The sequence below is a fragment of the Acinonyx jubatus genome, chromosome X, assembly GCF_027475565.1.
Source record: "Acinonyx jubatus isolate Ajub_Pintada_27869175 chromosome X, VMU_Ajub_asm_v1.0, whole genome shotgun sequence".
NCBI classification, from domain to species: Eukaryota; Metazoa; Chordata; class Mammalia; order Carnivora; family Felidae; genus Acinonyx; species Acinonyx jubatus.
In genome coordinates this window covers 95,438,337-95,462,883 of record NC_069389.1, presented here as the reverse complement: position 1 = coordinate 95,462,883, position 24,547 = coordinate 95,438,337, and the positions used below count along the sequence as shown (strand labels likewise).

General features: G+C 43.7%; 2 long non-coding RNA genes across 6 annotated transcripts; one reads left to right on the top strand and one right to left on the bottom strand.

The window, feature by feature from the left end:
- Positions 1 to 212: 212 nt before the first annotated feature.
- On the bottom strand, positions 213 to 12,032 carry LOC128311430 (uncharacterized). Of its 4 annotated transcripts, XR_008289848.1 has the most exons (4): positions 9,616 to 12,032; positions 8,304 to 8,394; positions 7,283 to 7,428; positions 5,585 to 6,801 (listed from the first exon to the last, which is right to left on the bottom strand). It is a non-coding gene; the product is annotated as an uncharacterized LOC128311430 (long non-coding RNA). The 4 variants fall into 4 exon arrangements; XR_008289846.1 differs by lacking the exon at positions 9,616 to 12,032 and adding an exon at positions 213 to 381 and having other exon boundaries at positions 6,752 to 6,801; positions 7,283 to 9,596; XR_008289847.1 differs by lacking the exon at positions 9,616 to 12,032 and adding an exon at positions 213 to 368 and having other exon boundaries at positions 6,752 to 6,801; positions 7,283 to 9,596.
- Positions 12,033 to 12,060: 28 nt separating this feature from the next.
- On the top strand, positions 12,061 to 24,122 carry LOC106985704 (uncharacterized). 2 transcript variants are annotated; one of them, XR_001431954.3, is made up of 3 exons: positions 12,061 to 13,065; positions 13,801 to 14,251; positions 18,606 to 24,122. It is a non-coding gene; the product is annotated as an uncharacterized LOC106985704 (long non-coding RNA). The 2 variants fall into 2 exon arrangements; XR_008289844.1 differs by having other exon boundaries at positions 12,067 to 13,065; positions 13,801 to 14,074.
- Positions 24,123 to 24,547: the final 425 nt, after the last annotated feature.

The following is a 24,547-nucleotide window of genomic DNA, read 5'->3' as shown; positions in this document are numbered from 1 at the left end:
CAATAAGAATCTTCTCCTTGTAACAGGACACCATTGGAAATACTGGTTGCTTTACCAAGGCTTTGACTGGAATGTCATACTTGTGAGACATGCATAGACTCAGATATGACCCTACAGCTCTAAGGAGTTAAGGTTGACTTTATGAAACCTGGAGCCATAAAGCCCCTTGGAAATGTTGGGCTGATACCTTGCTTACAGAATTCCTACCAGGCTTACCAGGTGAGTAAAGAATGTCACTTCCTGGCAGGGGCAGGAACCTCAGGATATCTTGGGGACCTTGTGAAGAGGAATTCACCCAATTCTACAGGTGTTGCAGGCATGTCTGAGGGCAAGTACTTGCGTTGGCTTCTGGCCTGGAGAGGCAGGTTCTGGCAAAGCAAACTTAAAATTTTTTTTAATGTTTATTTATTTTTGAGAGAGAGAGAGAGAGAGAGAGAGAGAGAGAGAGAGAGTGGGGGAGGGGCAGAGAGAGAGGGAGACAGAATCTGAAACAGGCTCCAGTCTCTGAGCTGTCAGCACAGAGCCTGACGCGGGGCTTGAACTCATGGACCATGAGATCACGACCTGAGCTGAAGTCGAATGTTCAACTGAATGAGCCACCCAGGTTGGCAAAGCAAACTTTAAAAGACCCTTATGATCAATCGCTATTCTTGCTGAGCATATGTAAATAATTAGGCCAAGTTTGTTAAACTGGATTTGTTTTACAAAAGAATTAGTCTTGATTTGGCTGTCTCTGGAAATGAGGATTTTTAAGAGAGAAAAACTGTTTCAATAATGTACCATATGGATGTTAAATTCTAGTTCTGGTTGTCTTTAAATGTTTGTTGTTTGCCTAAACTAGACAACTTCAGAAAAATTGTCCCAATAAGTACAGGTATGGACAATTGCCTTGCTTGTTATTCTGTGGGAATAATAACCCCATGGGCATACTATTTAAACAACTGGAAATGGGATGGATTCCTCCAACAATTGTACATAAAAAGACTTTTCTCAAGGTAATAGATAAATAGATAAAGACTATGGTGCTTTATTAAATTATTCACTTGAGGTTAATTCATAAATCTCTCAGTATGCAAACCATATCCTCCCTAAACCTGATCTGACAGTTACTAGAAACCCACCCCCCATAAACCCAAAAGACCTGGTTTATTTAAAGGATTGAAAGCCCAATACAACAGAGGATTTAACTCTAAAATGGAAGGGTCTATATTGGGTCATATTATGTACTCCCACTGCAGTCAAGTTAGAGGAGCAGTCTTCATGGGCTCCCGTATCTAAATAAAACCTGTACCCCCTTTACAGGAAATCAATGAGCAAACTAATGTGCCTTCCTATTCCCGTAAACCTGTAGAAGACCTCAAACTTCTCTTCAAGTGGAAATAATGGTTGTACCTTTCTTATTCATTCCCCTTTCCCAATTTCTATTCACAATTCCTTCTCATAATGGGTCGTTCAAAAGGATCACCCCAGACATTTGAGTTACAAACCAGAACGACCAATTTGATTCCAGCTGCCTGTTCCCACTCCCATCTGAGGATGCTTCAAGCCTCACATCTAAAAATCTCACTGGTAGACACTGGGTTTCTAATTTGCTCTAACCACTAACCTATATTTTTCTTATTTCTGTAAAAGGGCCTCTTATTAATTACCTAATTGCTTACTAAATAGAGTCTATATGATGGCTAAACACCACCTGCTACACAGTGAAGGACTTAAGTGGCTCTCAAAGTAACATTATATTATTAAATGCTAAAATACCTCATATGCATACAGCCATTCTACAAAATAGAATGGCATTAGATGTTTTAGCTGCTGTACAAGGTGGAACTTGAGCTGTCATAAAAACGAAATGCGGCGTATACATTCCAGATGACTGCAAAAATGTTTTTGGATTTCTAACTGCCATGAATACTCGAATTGGCACTTTAAACAATCCCTCTCTTCCCTTTCGTGATTGGTTAAACTCCTAGACTAGAGGATTTTTGTCAACTACCAAAGGACTTTTATTTGGGCTAATCTTTCTAGTTATTCTCATTATCTTTGGCTGTTTTCTCCCATGTCTCTGTCTCTCTGCCTGGTGCCAAGACTCCATCACTGCAGGAACTTCAAGCCAACAGACGATCCTTTCTACTCAAGAAGGTTCATCCACGTTGTCCGCCTTGGATTCAGCTGCCTCCACCTTAACTCCCCTGTATGTTCCCTGACCAATATTGACCCATAAAGGTAGGGACATCTCTACGCCCTTCCTCAGCAGAAAGGAGCTACAGAATATGAGACCTTCCACCTTCAGCAACCATAAAGGTTTAAGGGTCAAAATTGTTCAGGGGGGATACGATGAGGGAGCGTGGGGCAAGCTGACAGCCAAGTACAGGGTAACAGCACTGCCCCCCCCCCACCCTCCCATCAGGTGGGATATGTGTGCTATTCCTCGGACACTCCTGGCTGCCCAAGGACAGGGGAAAGGAAAGAAAGCAGATAGTTGGCCGATAGAGATGACAGTCATGCAGGACAGGAGTCTCCTTCAGTTCACGGATAACTTAGAAAACTGCAAGAAAAAGGCAATCTTCTCCATAGCCTAATCTCCAGAAACCTATAGACTCCGTTTCCTAGAGCGCTAATACCACCCTCACCAAGATGGAAGGGGGTTTAAGTGCCAGCCATGATGATGTGGGAAACTAAGGCAAGTGAGAAAGTAAATTCCCTTACTGCCTACAGCCCACTGACAAGTCCTTGAGGCCAGCAGAGTGACCTCCCTCTAGGAGCTCAGCTGCCTCGATGATAACACTTTGCTAGGGGCAAAAGGCAATCTTGGGTTAACATTATTCTGACACCCCAGGATCCTGTAAGTCTACTGTACCATATAAAAATTCCTTTGGAAACTTCCTTTATCTCAACTCCCCAGAGATAAATGCTGGCAATCATACTACAGGCTTCTGGCCCCTGATATACATCTGAAGGGTCTCATGACTGAGGCTTTACTAAATGGTAATACATTGCATTTTCCTACCAGCAGCTGGCCCCCCATGATCCTGGAAACCTTGCTTCCAAAATTCCTTAGAAACTTAACCCCCCCCAACCTGAGGGTATCTAATCCGTTACTCATCACAACCCCAGTGCAGCCCTTTCTACCTTGCCCCGGGTCCTGTCCCCTTGCTTTAATGAAATCAGCTTTCTGCACCAAAACATCAAGAATTCTTACCTGGCTATCGGCTCCAGACCACCCCACTATCACCCCCAAAAGCCCATCACATTCGAGCCCCACATTGGGCTGTCTGCTGTCCACATAGAGCCCCCTTCAGATCCTGTCACCCTCTCTCTTTGCCCATCCCCAACTCACCCTCTCTCAAATAATAAAAATAAAACATTAAACAAAAAGATTAAAAACATAAAATTCACAAGGAGAAAAGAGAACAAAGAGGATGATGGTGGACTGGCTTATGTCCAACTAACCCATTTGCCAGTAACAAGTATAAATTCTGGCAAAAGTGAAAAACTGCTTGCAGGCATTAGAGAGCGACCTAAAGGAGGTAGAAATTGAAAGGGATCAGGCCATGGGAAGAAGGGAATAGTTCACACCCCCATCTGCAAGGTTTGTTGCCCCAAAATAACCCCCATGCTGTGTGGCATGTGGCCATAGAAACTGAGCAAAGCTGGAGTCTCCATGGTCTTTGCAGGCAGAGAACAGCGTTCAGGGGGTGTTAGGATGGCTGCGAATGTCAGGGATAAACTAGGAAAGGGAGGTTCTATGGGGAGCGGAGGAAGGGAAGCTCTCAAATCTGCATAGAAGCTTCTCTCAAGTTCTTTTTGTTTGTTTGTTTGTTTTTAAGTAGGCTCCACACTCAACATGGGGCTTCAACTCAGGACCCTGAGATGGAGACCTCAGCTGAGATCAAGAGTCGGATGCTTAACCGACTGAGCCGCCCAGGTGCCCCAAACTTCTCTCAAATTCTTGAGAGACCCCTAAATTGTACATGTGTGGAGTTAAAATCCAAAGAGTGCAGGTGCAAGGCAACAGCTGGACGGTGAAAAGACATGAGCTAAGAGTCCCACTGTGCCCACCGCCGTGGAGACACATGCAGGAGTTTATTCAACCCAAGTTAGGGGCACTGGACAAGACACCAGGATTCCCACAGAAAACATAAGCCACATTTTAGGATGAAAGAGCATACACCTGGACCAGGAGATTCTCCCTGGAAAGAAAAGGAAAACTGACAGACGTGTGCTCCCAAAGGACACAATCTGTCAGTAATGTAACTAGAAGAAACCATAACGTGGTTTAGGGGAAAATAATAGAAAATCCAGATTATCAAACACATCGTTTCCCCAGTGGTCAGGGAATGAATGAGTGAATAACTCATGAAAGTGAAACAGTAACCCTCAAATTCCCCTAAATTGATCTCTATATTTAACGCAATTCCTACAAAAATTCCAGCAATGTTTGTTGCAGACATAGGCTAGGACGTTCTAAAATTTATACAGGAAGACAATTGACCCAGAAGAGCTAAAAGAATTTTTTTTTTCAGTAGGCTCCTCGCCCAACGTGGGGCTTGAAGTCGGGACTCCTCAAACAGCCAGGCATCCCCAGAGCTAAAAGAATAAAAAAAAAAAAAATGAGAGGAGGAGGAATTATTCTACCAGATGTGAAGTTTTATTATATACTTAATGAAATTTAGAAAGTGTGGTATTGGCAGAAGGAAAGAAACATAAATCAGTAGAACCAGATAGCCCAAACACAGACTCACACATATATGCTCAAATTATTTTTGCAAAAGCTGCAAAAGCAATTTCATGGGAAAAGGGTAGACTTTTAAACAAGTGATGCGGAAGCAGTCGGACATCCGTAGGTAAAAAGCTGACCTTGAATCAGAGCTCACTTCTTATGCAACAGTCAACTCAAAATGCATCATGGGCTTAAAAGTAAAATTTAAAAACTTTAGAAAAAAACATAGAAGAGAATATTTGGGATTTAGGGCTGGGGTGGGGGGAAGACCTTCCCACTAACTGCTTAAAGAATTTAGAGGGGCGCCTGGGTGGCTCAGTCGGTTAAGCATCCGACTTCGGCTCAGGTCATGGTCTCACAGTTTGTGGGGTTTGAGCCCTGCATCGGGCTCTGTGCTGACAGCTCAGAGCCTGGAGCCTGCCTCACATTCTGTGTTTCCCTCTCTCTCTGCCCTGGCCCTGCTCCTGCTCTGTCTTTCTCTGTCTCTCAAAAATGAATAAACATTTTAAAAAATTAAAAAAAAAAAAAAGAATTTAGATAGAGCACCCGCTCCAGGAAAGGAGCAGTCACCAAGGACAACTACATTATAATATGAACTAGGGGTGGTAGGCAGGAAGTTAGTAAAATCTGTTTGTTAAAATTCTTCTCTAAGTCCCATTGTCTCTATGACCCATAAAGATTTGTTTACCAAACATCTTTCCGTTCTTCCTGTGAATTGTCCTCCTTCCCTCTGAAGCCCAGACTCCTCACTCCTCCTCCTTAGTCCAGAAGGACATTTATACCTCATTTTATCTGTCTGAAATCTCTCATGTTTATGGTGGCTTCTCCCCATATATGTAATTTTGATTCTCCTGTTAGTCTGTCTCCTGTCGATTTTAATTCTTAAAACAGCGAGGAGTACCTTGAAGGTTAGAGGAAACAGACTATAAAAAACAATTTGAAGCAGGGGCGCCTGGGTGTCTCAGTCAGTTAAGCGTCCGACTTCGGCTCAGGTCATGATCTCGTGGTTTGTGAGTTCAAGCCCCGCGTCAGGCTCTGTGCTGATGGCTCAGAGCCTGGAGCCTGTTTCAGATTCTGTGTCTCCCTCTCTCTCTGACCCTCCCCCATTCATGCTCTGTCTCTCTCTGTCTCAAAAATAAATAAACGTTAAAAAAAATTAAAAAACCAACAATTTCAAGCAAAGTTCCACCCACCTAACAAAGGTAGAAATGTTAGGGGAGAATTATGCCTTAGGGATATCGGTCACATTCAAAATTCTGTAACTACCAAATGCAAGAGTCAAAGTTCTGAGAAATTTCTAACACCTCAAATTTTTATCTTCCTTTTTGTGACCTATGCTGAAGACCTTGTCTGGAACTTGTCACTGATGGGGGCTGGCTATTACCTCAGGCTGGATTCTTCCATGTATTAATTCCAAATACTTTTTCATTGGCTTAGTCAGTGATGGCTGATCTGTGGGTCCATGGATCAAGGGAGGATTGTTTGTGACCATAGAAAACCCTAAATTGTATCAAAGGATAATTTGGAGAAAAAAAATAGAATAAGGAGAAAATAAAGCAGAAAAGGAAAACTCAGAGTGGGTTTATTAGCCTTGCTGCAGAGAGTGTGAGTAGGTTTGAGATGGAAAGGTCGAGCACAGGTGGACCTGGGGAGGCCAGACAGGCAGCCGGACGAAGCGGGCCCCGGAGACAGGGCACGGGGCTCCCAGGCAGGTCTGGCCAGGGCTTGGGAGGCCCGGGCCTCTCTGCTTTGTCAGGCCGGCAAAGCAAAGCTCAGGAAAAGAAACCCTTCAGTTTGGTGAATTTGGCTGAGTTGATTTCTGCCCCCCGGGCTTGCCTAGTGCTCTCTCAATGGAGTTCTGAAGGGAAAAGGAGCCACAGGAAACAAATCAGAAAAAAGACATCTTGTTCTCCTCCGTCTCCAAACTCGACGCATGAATTCTTGAAGAAAAATTTCCCCCTTTTTATTCAGATACAATTGATACACAGCCCTGTATAAGTTTAAGGGGTTCAGCATAATAATGTGACTTACATACGTCGTGAGGTGATTACCACGATAAGTTAGTCACCATCCAGCATCTCCTATAGATGCAAACAAAGAAAACGATGTTTGTGATGACAGCTGCTAGGACTGAGCCTCTTCCATATCCTCCCTCCTGCAGGGCTGCCTATAGATGGCCCTTGTGCATTGCACCCGGTACTTCCTTTCCTTACAGCGCGAGCTTGTGCCTCTTGAACACCTTTGTCCAGCTCCCCCTCCCTACCTCCCCTGCTAACCACAAGTCTGATCTCTTTTTGTAGGAGTTTGGGGTGTTTTTGTTTTTGTTTTAGATTCCACATATAATTGAGGCAATAACGTGTTTGTCTGAAGAAAATGTTAGTGGACACCCCCCTCTCTATCTTGCAAATACAGTAAGAGTTGTTTTATGCAACCAGCCTTAGAAATATACAACACTAGTACTGATGGGGTTTTGGGGTGATGGGGGGAGGTCCAGAGCCTCTCTGCAAGAGGCCTTTTGGTCTGGGTCCTGATTTAGAGCCGTGAAGGCTAGACCTAGGGTACTTGTGTTCCTTTGCCCTGTTTAAGGCCATGCAGTGTTACAGGAGATCAGTCCTTGTCTACATTTTGCAATCCAAATTGTTTCCAGTGGTTAAAAGGCATCTCAAAGGAGAACCCTTGGGGACCGAAGAGATGCTCCCATGCTCCTCCTAGAGAGAAAAGTAGAGAGAGAGAGAAGTAGTGAAGGTCCATTACCACGAGAATCCCCCAACTCCCTGGTGGCGTCCCACGTACAGGATATGTCAGAGGTTCCTGAGGTGTCAAAGCAACCTGAGGCATCCCTCGAATGAAATCGTTATGACTGCTGACCAGCCACTAAGGGCCCCTGAGGAGGGATACTAGCGTCCCGCTGCTTCCCCATTGCATCCTAGGCTACAGATGGGTGCCTGGTGTATGGACCTGAGTTAGCCTTGCTGAGAAGGCAGAGAAGAAACCTCCGTCTTTAACCATGGAAAACACTAGAAAAGTTTTACAAGGAGGGATAACACAATTTTATAATTTAAGCAGTTAGTAGAGGACACTGACGGAAAACAGTAAAGATGGAAATCCGTCATAATCTAAGCGACATTCCAACACCTAGTCTTTATAGCCAACTTCAGTCCCCCCTATGGTTTCCATTCAATGGGGTACTGGTTTCGGCCGGCTCCCAGTGGAGGTCTCTCAGCCAGAAGCGGCTAGATCAGAGATGTGGAGGGGATCACGTTAGACCAATGAGGAGGAAACCGCACACGGGAGTCTTAAGACTGACAGCCATCCTGGTGACTTAGGTGGCTGTCCCATGCCCAAGACAGACAACTTTGTATAAGGACAGGAATAAAGAGAGGGCATCAAGTTTCTGGGTCTTACTACCATTCCGGCCAGGGTACTAACTTCCAGCCGAAAGGCCGGCTTTCTCCTCCCTGTAGAGTAGCCACGGGCTAGAGGATTGCGGCCTGAGCAATTGACATGAAAGTGTTCCGGTAAGACCATCCTCCTCGAAAAGCCCCTGGAATGAGAGTAAAGGGAGAAAAGAGAGAGTACTCACCGGGTTTGCACCAGCTCAGAGTCCAGATGGAAGGATTTGTAGCCCCAAGCTGGGCACCATATGATGAAGTTTTGGGATGATGGTGGGGGTTCTGGAGGCGACGTACAAGAAACAATTCTTGAAGACGTCTTTGATGCAAAAAGGTGATTGTATTAAAGCACGGGACCAAGACCCGTGGGCAGGAAGAGCTGCACTGGGGTTGTGAAGAGTGGCTGGTTATATACTCTGGAGTTGGGGAGGTCAAGACAAAAGGGAGGCCTCCAGAGGGACTTTGATGTGCTAAAGAGGATTCCTAAGATACCTGAGGCCTTGCTGTTGTCAAGCGAAGGTTGTTTTTCCCTCTAGTAAGGCATTGGCATTAGGGCAGCAGGGTTTCCTGGAGAAATGTTATACTCTGTATTTGCCTCAAGTATTTGTCAATGGGCTGCAGGTCATAAGGAAATTTAATTTTACCTGCCATTGCCTTCCTGCCCTTGTTCCCCACATCATTATGGAGGGGTGATGTTGGGGCTCCAGGAAACTGAGTCTATAGGTTTCTGGACATTAGGCTATTGACAAGATTGCCTTTTTCTTGTAATTTACTAAGATATTTGCAAACTGATGGGGACTCATGCCCCGTATGACTGTGACCTCTATCACTTAACCATTTGTTTTCTCTCCTTTCCTTTGTCCTTGGGCAGCCAGGAGTACCTGAGGAATGTCACACATACCCCACCTGGGGGGGGGGGAGGTGCTAGCTTGCATTCTGTCCTCAGCCCACCCCACGCTCCCTCATCTGTACCAGCCGATTCTTCAGTTGGCCCGCTTTGTGCTTTGGCTTATGTTCATGCAGATTTGACCTCCAGGAAACTTGGGTCCCCCCAAACTGGGCTCCAAGCGCTGGCTTTTTTAGACCACATACCCATGCGGCCGAAGGACCACGTACTGACACGGGACAGGGCGAGGAGGCTTCAGCTAACGTTTTCCGTTGAGTCGGCCTGGGTCGGCACGAGGCCCACCTTCGGTTGGGCAGCCCCCCACACCAGAAACTCCACCTCACCCAGGTGTAAGTGACCCAGGGTGAAGCCTCCTCCGGGAGGAATCCCCACCTCCCACCCTACTGGGGATTTTTGTCTCCTGTGCTCCGGCAGCCAGTTGTTTCCTTCCAGCCCCCGTTAAGTGGAGCTGACGCCCCAGCAGATACATTCCATGTAGCCGGCAGCCCCCTTCTCGCTCGGTTCCTGGATTACGCCCTTAGGGAAAGACTGGGCCAAGGTGTGTGTGTGTGTGTGTGTGTAGGGCAGCTGGTCCCTCCTTGGCCCTCCCACTTTACCTTTTCTGTCTTTATTACTGTGGGTGGTTACAGCAAAGCAGAGGGTCACTTCTCATCACCATCAGGGAGGTGTTGTGCCGCCTCCTCCGGGAGCACGCCCGTCCTCTTCCTCAGGTGAGCCTCCCTGAGGCTCCGTCTCCCCCAGAGGCTGAAGCCTCTACCTTCTTTCCAGGCAGTGTCCTCACCAGATGTCTGCCCGGGGAGAAGCAGTGCGGGACAAAGCCCAGCGTGTCTGATGGTTTTGGTGAGGTCTTGGGGTGATGTTGGGATTCACAGCTGATGGCCAAGAAAGAATTCTTGAAGACATCTTCGGTGCAAAAAGGTCATTTTATGAAAGCACGGGGACAGGACCCGTGGGCAAAAGAGCTGCACTGGGGTTGTGATGAGTAACTGATTAGATACCCTCAGGTTAGGAGGGGGGTCAGGAACAGCATAAGTTTCTAAGGAATTTTGGAAGGAAGGTTTCCAGGATCTTGAGGGGCCAGCTGCTGGTAGGAAAATGCAATGTATTACCATTTAGTAAAACTTCAGTCATGAGACCCCTCAGATGTATATCAGGGGCCAGAAGCCTGGAGTATGATTGCCAGCATATATCTCTGGGGAGTTGAGATAAAGGAAGTTTCCAAAGGAATTTTTATATGGTACAGTAGACTTACAGGATCCTGGGGTGTCAGGATAATGTTAACCCAAGATTGCCTTTTGCCCCTAGCAAAGTGTCATCATCGAGGCAGCTGAGCTCCTAGAGGGAGGTCACTCTGCTGGCCTCAAGGACTTGTCAGTGGGCTGTAGGCAGTAAGGGAATTTACTTTCTCACTTGCCTTAGTTTCCCACATCATCATGGCTGGCACTTAAACCCCCTTCCATCTTGGTGAGGGTGGTATTAGCGCTCTAGGAAACGGAGTCTATAGGTTTCTGGAGATTAGGCTATGGAGAAGATTGCCTTTTTCTTGCAGTTTTCTAAGTTATCCGTGAACTGAAGGAGACTCCTGTCCTGCATGACTGTCATCTCTATCGGCCAGCTATCTGCTTTCTTTCCTTTTCCCTGTCCTTGGGCAGCCAGGAGTGTCCGAGGAATAGCACACATACTCCTGGGGGGGGGGGGGGCGGTGCTGTTACCCTGTACTTGGCTGTCAGCTTGCCCCACGCTCCCTCATCAGAACTCATGAACCATGAAATCATGACCCAAGCTAGAGTTTGGATGCTCAACTGACTGAGCCACAAAGGTGCCCCACTCCTTGTTAATTTTATATCATCAGTTTTTTAAAGAACGTTGTCCTGCAGAAGGTATATTTTTATACATTTGCCTTAAAAAAAACCTTTCTAATCACAGTTGTTCTGCTGAAAAATACTGTAAATCTCTCCGTTTAAAATCCTCCATATTCCCTTTCCAAATTAAAGGTTTTTTCAAGTTTATTTATTTATTTTGAGGGAGAGAGAGAGAAGGTGAGCAAGCCAGTGGGGAAGGGACAGAGAGAGAGAGGGAGAGAGAGAATCCCAAGCAGGCTCCATGCTGTCAGCCCAGAGACTCATGAATAATGAGATCATGACCTGAGCAGAAATCAAGGGTCAGAAGCTCAACCGATTGAGCCACACAGGTGCCCTCCAAATTAAATTGTTCAGACCACTTTTAAGGAAGAAACAGTCAAAGGCTTTTTACTTTGATTGCTTAAACTTGAGAAATGTGACCTTCCCCTATGAGTCAGACCCTTTTGGGCACTTGGAATGGGTGTAAGCATGATAGCAGTATTTTTTATCTTTCTATTTCTAATAATTATTCCAGAGTATCTAAAGGACAGGCTTGTAGTGAATCAGAAACACTCTACTACCAACCCAGTTCTCTTTTGCCTCCTTACGATACATTTTAAAATAAAGCAAAAAAATGAAGAAAAATCCCTCATTGCTATAGTTCTTATCTAAACTGTTTTAGGGGCACCTGGGTGGCTCAGTTGGCTGAGGGTCCAACTTTGGCTCGGGTCATGATCTCGCGGTTTATGGGTTCGAGCCTTACATCGGGCTCTGTGCTGAGAGAGCTCAGAGCCTGCAGCCTGCTTCACATTCTGTGTCTCCCTCTCTCTCTATGCCTTCCCTGCTAATGCTCTGTCTCTGTCAAAAATGAATAAACGTTAAAAAAAATTTTTTAATGTCCTCAATGTAGAGTCTCTCAATCATGTCTTGTTTTTATCATGTTTCTTTCTCGTATCATATGACCTTACTGAGGCAGACATTTCTCATTTCTTTTTCTTTTTTTTAGTAGTCTCCATGCTCAACGTGTGGCTCGAAATCACGACCGTGAGATCAAGAGTCACATGCTCCACCGACTGAGCCAACCAGGCCAGGCAAACATTTCTAAGCAGAGGTATAAGATGATTAGTTCCTTCTGCAGCACAGAATGTCACAGAAGTGACAGAATCAATTTTCAGAGAGTTTCGGAAATAACAATTTTTTTTTAGTTATGAGTCAGGAGTTGAAAGCAACATATTCTTTCTTTTCCAAATTTACCAGTGTCCTTATTTCTTTTTTTTTTTTATTTTTTTTAACGTTTTATTTATTTTTGAGACAGGGAGAGACAGAGCATGAACAGCGGAGGGTCAGAGAGAGGGAGACACAGAATCCGAAACAGGCTCCAGGCTCTGAGCTGTCAGCACAGAGCCCGACGCGGGGCTCGAACCCACGGACCATGAGATCATGACCTGAGCCGAAGTCGGCTGCTCAACCGACTGAGCCACCCAGGCGCCCCCAGTGTCCTTATTTCTTGCAGCTAATTGCTTTCCTCCAGCACTTAGAAAATCTGCAGAAAGAATGTGAGAGCAGTCCTGTCTGCATGGGTGCAATTTCTTAAGGAAGGGACCCTCGCATATCTGAACATGATCTCTCCCTTTGAGCTCAAGATGGGTGCTCAGGGGAACGTGTAGAAAAGGACAATCCCAGCCCCTCCCAAAAGGGAACTAGGCATTGGAGGAGCAATGGAAAAGTCCAGAAGAAGATGCACATGACAGAGCTGTGCCAGATGTGGTGTGATTATTGATTCTGTTCCAAGTAGTCTTGGACTGTGATCAAAATCAGAAAAAAAAAGTGCTTTAACAGAAAATGTACCCAGGTAATATCAGTTTCTGGCTCAAGCTGGCCAGTGAATGCATGTACACGGCAGAGCCTGTTTGAAAGACTACTTTGGAATATTTTTTTTAATTTTATTTTAGAGAGAGCACGCAGACAATGGGGAGAGACAGAGAAACGTAAGCAGGCTCCACACTCAGCGCAGAGCTCAACGTGGGGATCAATTCCATGTCTCTGGGATCACGACCTGAGCCAAAATCATGAGTCGGACCCTCAACCGACTGAGCCACCTGGGCACCCCTTGAGAGACTACTTTGGAAGCCAGATCATGGACGACCAAGTTCACTGCCTCAACTGCCCCAAACCAAAGTGCCCTTTGTGGCCACCTGTGGTCAGGTCTGGAAGCTCACTTCCCAATGGGAACCTGCTTCTCAAGAACTTCATTGAAGAGGCTCACCAGGACATTCCCAGGCCTGCAGCCAGGCCTTAATCTGTTTTCTGTATCCAGCAAGAATGATGCTTGTATCTCACTTTAGGGGTACACAAATCTAAATCCACCTCTGCTGACCCTGAAATCATCAGTCCTCCACAGGGCAAGTGCTTTTTTTTTAAGTTTATTCATTTATTTTGAGAGAGACAGAGACAACACGGGTGGGGAAGGGGCAGAGAGAGAGAGGAAGACAGAGAATCCCAAGCAGGCTCCACGTGGTCAGCGTGGAGCATGACATGGGGCTCGACCTCACAAAACAGATCATGACCTGAGCCGAAACCAAGAGTCGGACGCTTAACCGACTGAGCCACCCAGGCTCTCCCACAAGTGTTATTTTGTAGTGCTGGCCATTTGCTTTGTAAACCTGCTATAAATCCCATCATCCTGGGGAACGTTCTAGCCTTTCTTTTCATGAGCTTAGTGTCTGTGGCCCACATCTCCTAGATGGGTTAATCTGGTTATTTATAGCATTTAAGCAAAGTACAGCCACAGTTGGTTGGAGCCTGGAGTGAGAAGAAGGCTCTACATGGCTAAGCAGCTGAACTGGCCCAGAATCCTAAGGGTTTCCCTGTGTTGTAGCACCAGGGACCGAACTGGCCAGGAAGACGTCCAACTTTGTCACACGTTCTGCTTCGTTCCAGGGGAAAGGACTAGTGCCCGAGGAATCATTTGCGTATTATGACCACGTTCTCCTCCAGTCCTCCCGGGACCTGATGGGGGTGTGCTGACCTTGGCTCCCATTCATGCTGCCAGCTGTGATGGCTCCACCATGGGCATGTGTGCCCGCCACAGTTATGCCTTCTGTATTCTGTGCCAACCGACCCCCCCTTAGAGCCCCTCCACAGGAGATGACTGTAGGATGTTGGGATGTGTGAACTTGACAAACTAGAAAAAAAAAGCGCCTTCATTTTAATGGTAATTTTATTTCTTTTATTTCTTTATTTCATCATTTATGCTCTTGGCATAACCTGTTGTAGGTTCTGGGAATACAGCGTCGAACCAAAGACACAAACACCTCTGTCGGCACGGAGCTTACTTTCTACCGGTGGGGACACAGGCAATGAGCCAAGCAAATAAGGATATTACGAGGTGGTAAGAGCTAAAGGGGAAACATGGAGCAGGGACATGGTGTAAAATGTTTCCAGGAGAGGGGGAAGAGACGAAATTTTAGTTAGAATGTGCAGTAAAGACCTCCTGGTGAATTGGTTTGGAGTAGAGGCCAGAAGAAAGTGAGAGGACAAGCCTTTACAGATACCTTGGGGCAGGGCTCTCCAAACAGAAACAATAGCTACGTAATTTCTACCCCTGAGCACAGCATGTAGATCATGGGGGACCAATGAAGAACCATGTAAGTCACCCGTATGTTGCTTCCATGGCACATATCTTTGATGAGTCGATGAGCGCTTTCCCACAGTACCCAGATATGGCCTTGGAATCCTCTCGAACACAGCTTGTATTAACTTGCCATTGCTGCCATAACAAACTGCCACAAATTCAGTCACTCAACACGAATTTCTTATCTCCCGGTTCTGTAGGTCAGCAGTCTAGGTAATCTGTCGCTCCGTGGATCCGTTGTTTACAATGTCACAGGACTGACAGGATGGCTTAACCGACTAAGCCATCTGACTTAACCGGTTAGTCGGTTAGTCTGACTTCGGCTCAGGTCATGATCTCACAGTTCGTGAGTTCGAGCCCCGCATCGGGCTCTGTGCTGACAGCTCGGAGCCTGAAGCCTGCTTTGGATTCTGCGTCTCCCTCTCTCTCTCCTCCTCCCCCACTCATACTCTTCTCTCAAAAGTGAAAACACATTAAAAAAAATGTCACAGGGCTGAAATCAAGCCGTCAACAGGCCCGCGTTTCTTTCAGGAGGTTTTGGGGATGAATTTACCACCCAGCTCATGTAGGTTTTTAGCTAAATTCAGTTCCTTATAGTTTGGGGACTAAGGACCTCATTTCCTTGTCGTCTGTCAGCCAAGAGGCAGTTTTTGCTTCTAGAAACTGCTCTCATTCCTTCTCACGCTTTTCACATGGCTTTCCTTCAGCAACAGCTGGTGGAGCCCCGCCCACAATCTGCATCTCTCCACCTGCTCCTTCTCCCACATGTCTGTTGCCTCTGGCCGGTGAAGTTCTCTGCTTTTAAAAGCTTCTGTGATCAGACCAGCCCCACGCAGCTAACCCAGGATAGTGTCCCTCTGTTAAGGTCCATAACCTTAACTGTATCTGCCAAGTGTCCTTTTTGGTACGTAACGTAATAGAGTCAGGGGATATAGGGATTTGTGCATGGACACCTCTGGTGAACTATTCCATCTACCACATGACAATCCAGAGAGCTATCACTAGTTGGCATAGGAAGAGGAGATGAAACGTGTTTGCCATCCCTGATCTAGATCATGATAGGGAATTGTAGGCCTTTTGCATCCACACATCTAGACTTTGGTTCAGCCCATTGCAACCTGGGTGTTGTTTTCTTTTTTTTTTTTCTTTTCTTTTTTTTTTTTTTTTTAGTGTTTATTGATTTTTGAGAGAAAGAGACAGAGCGCAGGCAGGGGAGGGGCAGAAAGAGAGGGAGACACAGAATCCAAAGCAGGCTCTCCAGGCTCTGAGCTGTCAGCACAGAGCCTGACGCGGAGCTCAAACTCACCGACCGTGAGATCATGACCTGAGCCAAAGTTGGATGCTCAACCGACTGAGCTGCCCAGGCACCCCTGTGTGTTAGTTTTCTATTGTTGTGTGACATGTTGCCCCGAACTTAGCCACTTAAACCAATGCAAATTTATTATATCATTTCTTTGTGTCAGAGGAGTCTGAGCATAGCTTAACGGGATCCTCCATTCACGCTCTCACGACGTGTAATCAAGGTGTCAGTCAGACCATGTTCTTATCTGGAGCCTTGACTAGGGAAGCATCTACTCCGAAGCTCATTCAGGTTGTTGGCAGAATCCATTTCCTCGTGGTTTTGGGGCCACGGTCCCTATTTGTTAGCTGCCTCTCTGCCAAAGGACACTCTCAGCTTCTAGAAGCTGCCTGAAATTCTTGGCCATGGGGCCCTCACCATAGACAATCTCACATCATTGTAGGTTACTTTTTCAGAGCCAGCAAGGGGAGTCCCTCTCTCTCTGTGTCTCTCTCTAGTCTGTTAACACATAGTCTTTAAGTTTGATTCTTTTTTTAAAGTTCATTTTATTTATTTTGATGGAGAGATAGAGGCAGAGAGAGAGAGACAGAGAGACAGAGAGAGACAGAGACAGAGAGAGACAGAGAGAGAGAGAATCCCAAGCAGGTGCTACACTATCAGCACAGAGCCTGACATGGGGCTCAATCTCACAAACTGTGAGATCATGACCTGAGCTGAAATCCAGAGTCAGACGCTTAACCAACTGAACCACCCAGACACCCCACACATAGTCTTGTATAAGGTAACATACAGCAGTGACATCCCATCACTCTTGCCATATTCTGTCAGTGAGAAGCAAATCACAAATCCCACTCACATTCAAGGTGGAGATGATACAGGGTATGAACATAGGGGCCACCACAGGGTCTATCCATGACAGCCAATTTGATGACTTACTTAGAAAACTCTGTATTTTTGTTAAGACTTCCTACTCGGAAAATGAAAATTGCCACTACATAAAATTTTCTTACCCAAAGTGAATGAGGGCTTCACTTTTCAAAGTAGTTTCGGAGTGCCTGGCAGGTTCAGTCAGAAGACCATACAGCTCTTGATCTTGGAGTCATGAATTCAAGCCCCATGTTGGGTGTAGAGATTATGTAAATAAAGAAAAATAAAAAACTTAAAAACAAAAACCAAAGTGCTTCCATAACTCTTCATTTCACATTGATTGTTCTGAATATCACACCCTTTGAAGTCAAATGGCTTACAAAGCCAAACTGCACGTGTATGTGAGCGCACACACACACACACACACACGCGTTTAAGTTTGTTCTCAGACCTGCTTATCCTGGGATATAGCACCCCTGGCATGGGGCTCTGGAAATGTAGACATTTTTCTATTAACCTGAGTATATGATGTTTGCTTTAGATTTTATTGTTCCTGGTGTTTGTGACTAAATTGAATTTAGTGATAAGTCCCTATTACCTAACTGAGGAAGTTCTCATTATATTTAATTATTTCATGACATGCCTCAGGCCTTGTGACAGAGTGGAGGGGTTGGCACCAGGTGCTGATTGAGATTTTTAAAAAAATCACTTAGCCATTTTAAATTGCATACTTGAAATATAAGCAATTTTCAATTCTAGCATGAACATGTAATTATCATACTCCCCTTCGAGCATCTATGTTTGGTTTGTACCTATTGCTTATCAGAAGGTTTGCTCATTATTTAGCTAAGGAACACTTGCTAAGTATTTTGTTTTACTAGCCACACTAAATATTAAGCATGAAATAAAAGGTATTTGTCATGGTTCCTGTCTATCTCAACCCTGCATGGGAAAAGGGAAAATTAGGGAATGGTTGTACTGGATCTCCTGGAAGAAGTGAGTTTCTCTTTGGTTTTATAGTCCTGATGGTTTTCGTTTCTATCTTTATCTCCAGACATTTTTTTTCAAGTTTGTTTATTTTGAGAGAGAAATGGGTAGGGGCAGAGATAGAGGGAGAGAGAGAATCCCGAGCTGTGGGGGATAAGTTTAGGAATCCCCCGGGCTTACACCAATGGGTTGACAAGGCATAAAGAAATACAAAGTCATAAAATGCTCACAGCCGAGTTTGGGGAAACCAGGTTGGCACTCCCAGAATAGGGGGGGTGCAAAGACACCCCGAGAGTAGGGAGGCACAAAGGTGCCAGGATTAGAGAGGTGCAAAAGCACCCCTATTTTTGGTGAGAGGGTGCAGAGCCCCCCAGAATAGAGAGAGGCAAAGGCCTGAAATAGAAACGGCACAAAGGTGCCCAATACATAGGAATAACAAGATTATATATCCAGGCTGAAAGCACCCCGAATTTAGTACAACAGCAGAAAGCTGCTTTCACAGGAGAATAGGGCCAGGTTAGGTAAATTGGTGAATTGGACTATGGACCCACTGCCCTGCAGGCAAAGCAGTCCAGAATGGAGATGGTTAACAAAACAAAAGGTGCCTTGTCAACCCTGAGGTTACTCCCCCTACCTGTCTCATCCCCTAGGCTGGCTAAGGTAAACAGAGATGCTGCCTCAAGTCTGCTGTAAACAACCCTCCTCCCGACTGCCTGGGGCCCGGATTTTGTTTTGTATTAACCCAAACCCCTAACCACGAATATCTTCAAGACTCCCTTTCCCTCATGTCCACAAATTAATGTTCACAGATGCATTGTCCCTTTGTGCATATCCATTGCCATGTTTGTAAGCCTTCTGATCCTAATAAAAATGGGGCAAGGACCCTTATTCAGGGCTCTTGTCTTTTCCCAGACATTAGCCATCTCTCACTTTAATCCTGCATCCGCTCTTTTGCAGGCCAAAAGAGAACTTTAGACTTAGAGTCTAGGACACCAAGCAGGCTCCACACTGTCAATGCAGAGTCCGACTCAGGGCTTGAACCCATGAAATGTGAGATCATGACCTGAGCCAAAATCAAGAGTCGAACACTTAACCAACTGAGCCACCTAACCACCCCTCCCTCTGGAAATGTGGTGGGTATAAGATGTCACGTACTAGCTATATGTAGTATTTCTGCTGGATTTGGTTGCATTCTCTGTCAAGAACAAAAAACCCTTAGAAGCATTTTAGTGATCCTGCCTCTGCCTGTTTTAACCAGTTTTGTATACAAACTTCCCCAGGCACAAGAGTAACTTTGTTGGGGCGTATAATTTGCAGAATGTAAATCTGGTGCTTAACTAAGTACTCAAATTCATTTAGAAATCCCCTTAAATGTATTACAAGTATTAGTGACATTTTATATAATTTTCTTGAAAATGAGTTTTATGATGGCGACATATATCATGTCTGGAAATACTTATTTTTATATCCTTTCCTTGCCCAATTTATTTTTATTGTCAAATTATCACAAATGCTCAGGAAAATTGAAGGAATACTGGGATAATGAACCTGGCACATCTTTTACCTATATACTTAAAAAAATTTTTTTTAATGTTTATTTATTTTTGAGAGAGACAGGAATGCAAGTGGGTTAGGGGCAGAGAGAGGGGGAGACACAGAACCTGAAGCAGGCTCCAGGCTCCGAGCTGTCAGCACAGAGCCCGACACGGGGCTCGAACTCACAAGCTGTGAGATCATGACCTGAGCTGAAGTCAGACGCTCAACTGACTGAGCCACCCAGGTGCCCCTCACCTATATACTTTTTTAATGTAAATGCTGTCATATTTGTTTTCTCTGTGTCTGTCTCCTGAACCTTGTGAAAATAAGTTACAGCTGTCATGACACTTATAATTCTAGATATATCCATTAAACTTCTTCAAAAAAGAAGTGTTCCTTCATAACCACAATGCTATTGCCACATCTAAAAACAATTAACAATAATGTAATAATATCATCATATACCTAGTCCATATTCAAATTTCCCCAATTACCCAAATGTCTTTTATAGCTATTTTGAGAATAAGTATCTAGTTCATGCATTGCACTTGTGTTTAGATATTACGTCTCTTCAGATTCTTTTAATCTATAACACATCTATGGTAAAACCTTGGTTTGCGAGCATAATTTGTTCTGGAAACATGCTTATAATCCAAAGCACTTGTATATCAAAGTGAATTTCAAGAACCATTGGCTCAGTTATGATCATGTGACATTCAGCATCATGTACTACTTGTATTGCAAGACATCACTCATTTATCAAGTTAAAATTTATTTTAAATTAAAATTTATTCCACTCATCTTGCAGAACACTCCCAGAACAAGTTACTTGCAATCCAAGGTTTTACTGTATTTACCACCTTCCTTATGACATTGGCTTTTTGAAAAGTTGTCTTGTAAGGAAAGAATTATGAAAGCAGCAAGGGGAAAAAAGTTCTTAACCTATAAAGGAAGACAGATCAGGTTCACAGCAGACCTATCCACAGAAACTTGGCAGGCTAGAAAGGAGTGGCAGGAAATATTCAACATACTGAACCGGAAAAATCTGCAGCCAAGAATTCTTTATCCAACAAGACTGTCAATCAAAATAGAAGGAGAGAGAGATAAAGAGTTTCTCAGACAAACAAAACTAAACTAAAGGAGTTTATGACCACTAAATCAGCCCTGCAAGAAATTTTAAGGCGGATTCTTTGAGTGGAGAAAAGACAAAACAAAGCAAAACTAAAAAGACCAAAAGCAACAAAGACTAGAAAGGACCAGAGAACATCACCAGAAACACCAATTCTACTGGCAACACAACGGCACTAAATTCATATCTTTCAGTACTTACTCTAAATGTCAATGGACTAAATGCTCCAATCAAAAGACACAGGGTACCAGAATGGATAAGAAAACAAGACCCATCTATATGCTGCTTACAAGAGATCCATTTTAGACCTAAAGACATCTGCAGATTTAAAGTCAGGGGATAGAGAACCATCTATCATGCTACAGTCATCAAAAGAAAGCTGGAGTAGCCATACTTACATCAGACAAACTAGATTTTAAAATAAAAGCTATAACAAGAGATGACAAAGGGCATTGTATCATAATTAAGGGGTCTATCTACCAAGAAGATCTAACAATTGTAAATAATTATGCCCCCCAGGATGTATTCAATGTGCTAAATCGGAAAAATATGAAGCCAAGAACGTTTTATCCAGCAAGGCTGTCATTCAAAATAGAAGGAGAGGCAAAAAGTTTCCCAGACAAATAAAAATTAAAGGAGTTCGTGACCACTAAACCAGCCCTGCAAAAAAATTTAAGGGGGACTCTGAGGGGAGAAAAGATGAAAAAAAAAGAGACCAAAAGCAACAAAGACTAGAAAGGACCAGAGAACACCACTGGAAACACCAACTCTACAGGCAACATAATGGCAATAAATTCATATATTTCAGTACTCACTCTAAATGTCAATGGACTAAACGCTCCAATCAAAAGACATAGGGTAACAGAATGGATAAGAAAACAAGATCCATCTATATGCTGTTTACAAGAGACCCACTTTAGACCTAAAGACACCTTCAGATTGAAAGTAGGGGGGTGGAGAACTATCTATCATGCTAATGGTCGCCAAAAGAAAGCCAGAGTAGCCATACTTAAATCAGACAATCTAGATCTTAAAATAAAGACTGTAACAAGAGATGCAGAAGGGCATTATATCATAATGAAGGGGTCTATCCATCAAGAAGATCTAACAATTGTAAACATTTATGCTCCAAATGTGGGAGTACCCAAATATATAAATCAATTAGTCACAAACAGAAAGAAACTCATTGATAATAATATCACAATAGTAGGGGACTTGAACACCCACCTACAGCAATGGACAGATCATCTAAACAGAAAATCAACAAGGACACAATGGCTTGGAATGACACACTGGACCAGATGGACTTCACAGATATATTCAGAACATTTCATCCTAAAGCAGTGGAATAGATATTCTTCTCCAGTGCATATGGAACATTCTCCAGAATAGATCGCATGCTGGAACACAAATCAGCCCTTAACAAGTACAAAGATTGAGATCGTACCATGCATATTTTCAGATCACAATGCTATGAAACTCAAAATCAACCACAAGAAAAAATTTGGAAAGATGACAAATACTTGGAGACTAAAGAATATCCTATTAAAGAATGAATGGGCTAACCAAGAAGTTAAAGAGGAAATTAAAAAGTACATAAATGATAACACCACAGCCCAAAATCTCTGGGATGGAGCAAAGGCAGTCATAAGGGGGAAGCATGTAGCAATCCAGGCCTTCCTAAAGAAGAAAGAAGGAAGAGGGTTGTGTCTCAGATACATAACCTAACCTTACACCTTAAGGAGCTGGAAAAAGAACAGCAAATAAAGCCCCAAACCATCAGAAGACAGGAAATAATAAAGATCAGAGCAGAAATCAATGCTATCGAAACCAAAACAAAACAAAACAAAAAGAAAAAAAAACAGAATAGATCAATGAAACCAGAAGCTGGTTCTTTGAATTAACAAAATTGATAACCCCTGGCCAGACTGATCAAAAAGAAAAAGGAAAGGACCCAAATAAATAAAATCAAAAATGAAAGAGGAAAGAGGCACCTGGGTGGTCCAGTTGGTCGTGTGTCTGACTTCGGCTCAGGTCATGATCTCGCCGTTTGTGAATTCGAGCCCCGCATCAGGCTCTGTGCTGACACCTCAGAGCCTGGAGCCTGCTTTGGATTCTGTGTCTCCCTCTCTCTCTGCCCCTTGCTTGCTCATGCTCTGTCTGTCTCTCTCTCTCTCAAAAATAAGCATTAAAAATTAAAAAAAAAAAAAGAATGAAAAGAGGAGAGATCACAACCAACACAGCAGAAATACAAACAATAATAAGAGAATATTATGAGCAACTATATGCTAACAAAATGGGCAATCTGGACGAAATGGACAAATTCCTAGAAACTTATAAAGTACCAAAACTGAAACAGGAAGAAATAGAAAATTTGAGTAGACCCATAATCAGTAAAGAAATCGAATCAGTAATCAAAAATCTCACAAAACACACAAGTCCAGGGTCAGATGGCTTTCCAGGGGAATTCTACAAAACACTTAAAGAAGAATTAACACCTATTCTCTTAAAGCTGTTCTAAAAATAGAAATGGAAGGAAAACTTCCAAACTCATCCTATGAAGCCAGCATTACCTTGATTCCAAAACCAGACAAAGACCCCACTAAAAAGGAGAACTACAGACCCATTTCCCTGATGAACATGGATGCAAAAATCCTCAACAAGATACTAGCCAACCGGATCCAACATTAAAAGATTTATTCACCACGACCAAGTGGGATTTATACCTGGGATGCAGGGCTGGTTCAATATCCGTAAAAAAATCAATGAGATTCATCACATCAAAAAGAAAGGACAAGAACCACACGATCCTCTCAATAGATGCAGAGAAAGCATTTGACAAAATACAGCATCCTTTTTTGATAAAAAAAACCCTCAAGAAAGTAGGAATAGAAGGATCCTACCTTGAGATCATAAAAGCCATATATGAAGGACCCAACGCTAATATCCTCAATGGGGAAAAACTGAGAGCTTTCCCCCTAAGGTCAGGAACAAGACAGGGATGTCCACTCTCACCACTGTTACTCAACACGGTATTGGAAGTCTTAGCCTCAGCAATCAGACAACACAAAAGAATAAAAGGCATCCAGATCGGCCAGGAGGAGGTCAGACTTTCACTCTTCCCAGATGACATGATATATGGAAAACTCAAAAAACTCCACCAAAAAACTGCTAGACCTGATCCATGAATTCAGCAGTCGCAGGATATAAAATCAATGTACAGAAATCGGTTGCATTTCTATACACGAATAATGTAGCAACAGAAAGAGAAATCAAGGAATCGATCCCATTTACAATTGCACCAAAACCTATAAAATACCTAGGAATAAACCTAACCAAAGAGGCCAAAAATCTATACACTGAAAACTATAGAATGCTTATGAAAACTGAAGACACAAAAAAAACAAGAAAACATTCCATGCTCATGGATTGGAAGAACAATCCATTTTTAAATAATATTGTTAAAATGTCAATATTACCCAAAGCAATCTATGTATTCAATGCAATCCCTATCAAAATAACACCAGCATTCTTCACAGAGCTAGGACAAACAATCCTAAAGTTTGTATGGAACGAGAAAACACCCCAAATAGCCAAAGCAACCCTGAAAAAGAAAACCAAGGTGGGAGGCATCACAATTCTGGACTTGAAGTTGTATTACAAAGCTGTAATCATGAAGACAGTATGGTACTGGCACAAAAACAGACACATAGATCAGTGGAACAGAATAGAGAATCCAGAAATGGACCCACAGACGTATGGCCAACTAATCTTTGACAAAGCAGGAAAGAATATCCAACAGAAAAAAGGCAGTCTCCCCAGCAATAGCACTGCTAGGAATTTATCCAAGGGATACAGGAGTGCTGATGCATAGGGGCACTTGTACCCCAATGTTTATAGCAGCACTCTCAACAATAGCCAAATTATGGAAAGAGCCTAAATGTCCATCAACTGATGAATGGATAAAGAAGTTGTGGTTTATATACACAATGGAATACTACGTGGCAATGAGAGAAAATGAAATATGGCCTTTTGTAGCAACGTGGATGGAACTGGAGAGTGTGATGCTAAGTGAAATAAGCCATACAGAGAAAGACAGATACCATATGGTTTCACTCTTATGTGGATCCTGAGAAACTTAACAGAAACCCATGGGGGAGGGGAAGGAAAAAAAAAAAGAGGTTAGAGTGGGAGAGAGCCAAAGCATAAGAGACTGTTAAAAACTGAGAACAAA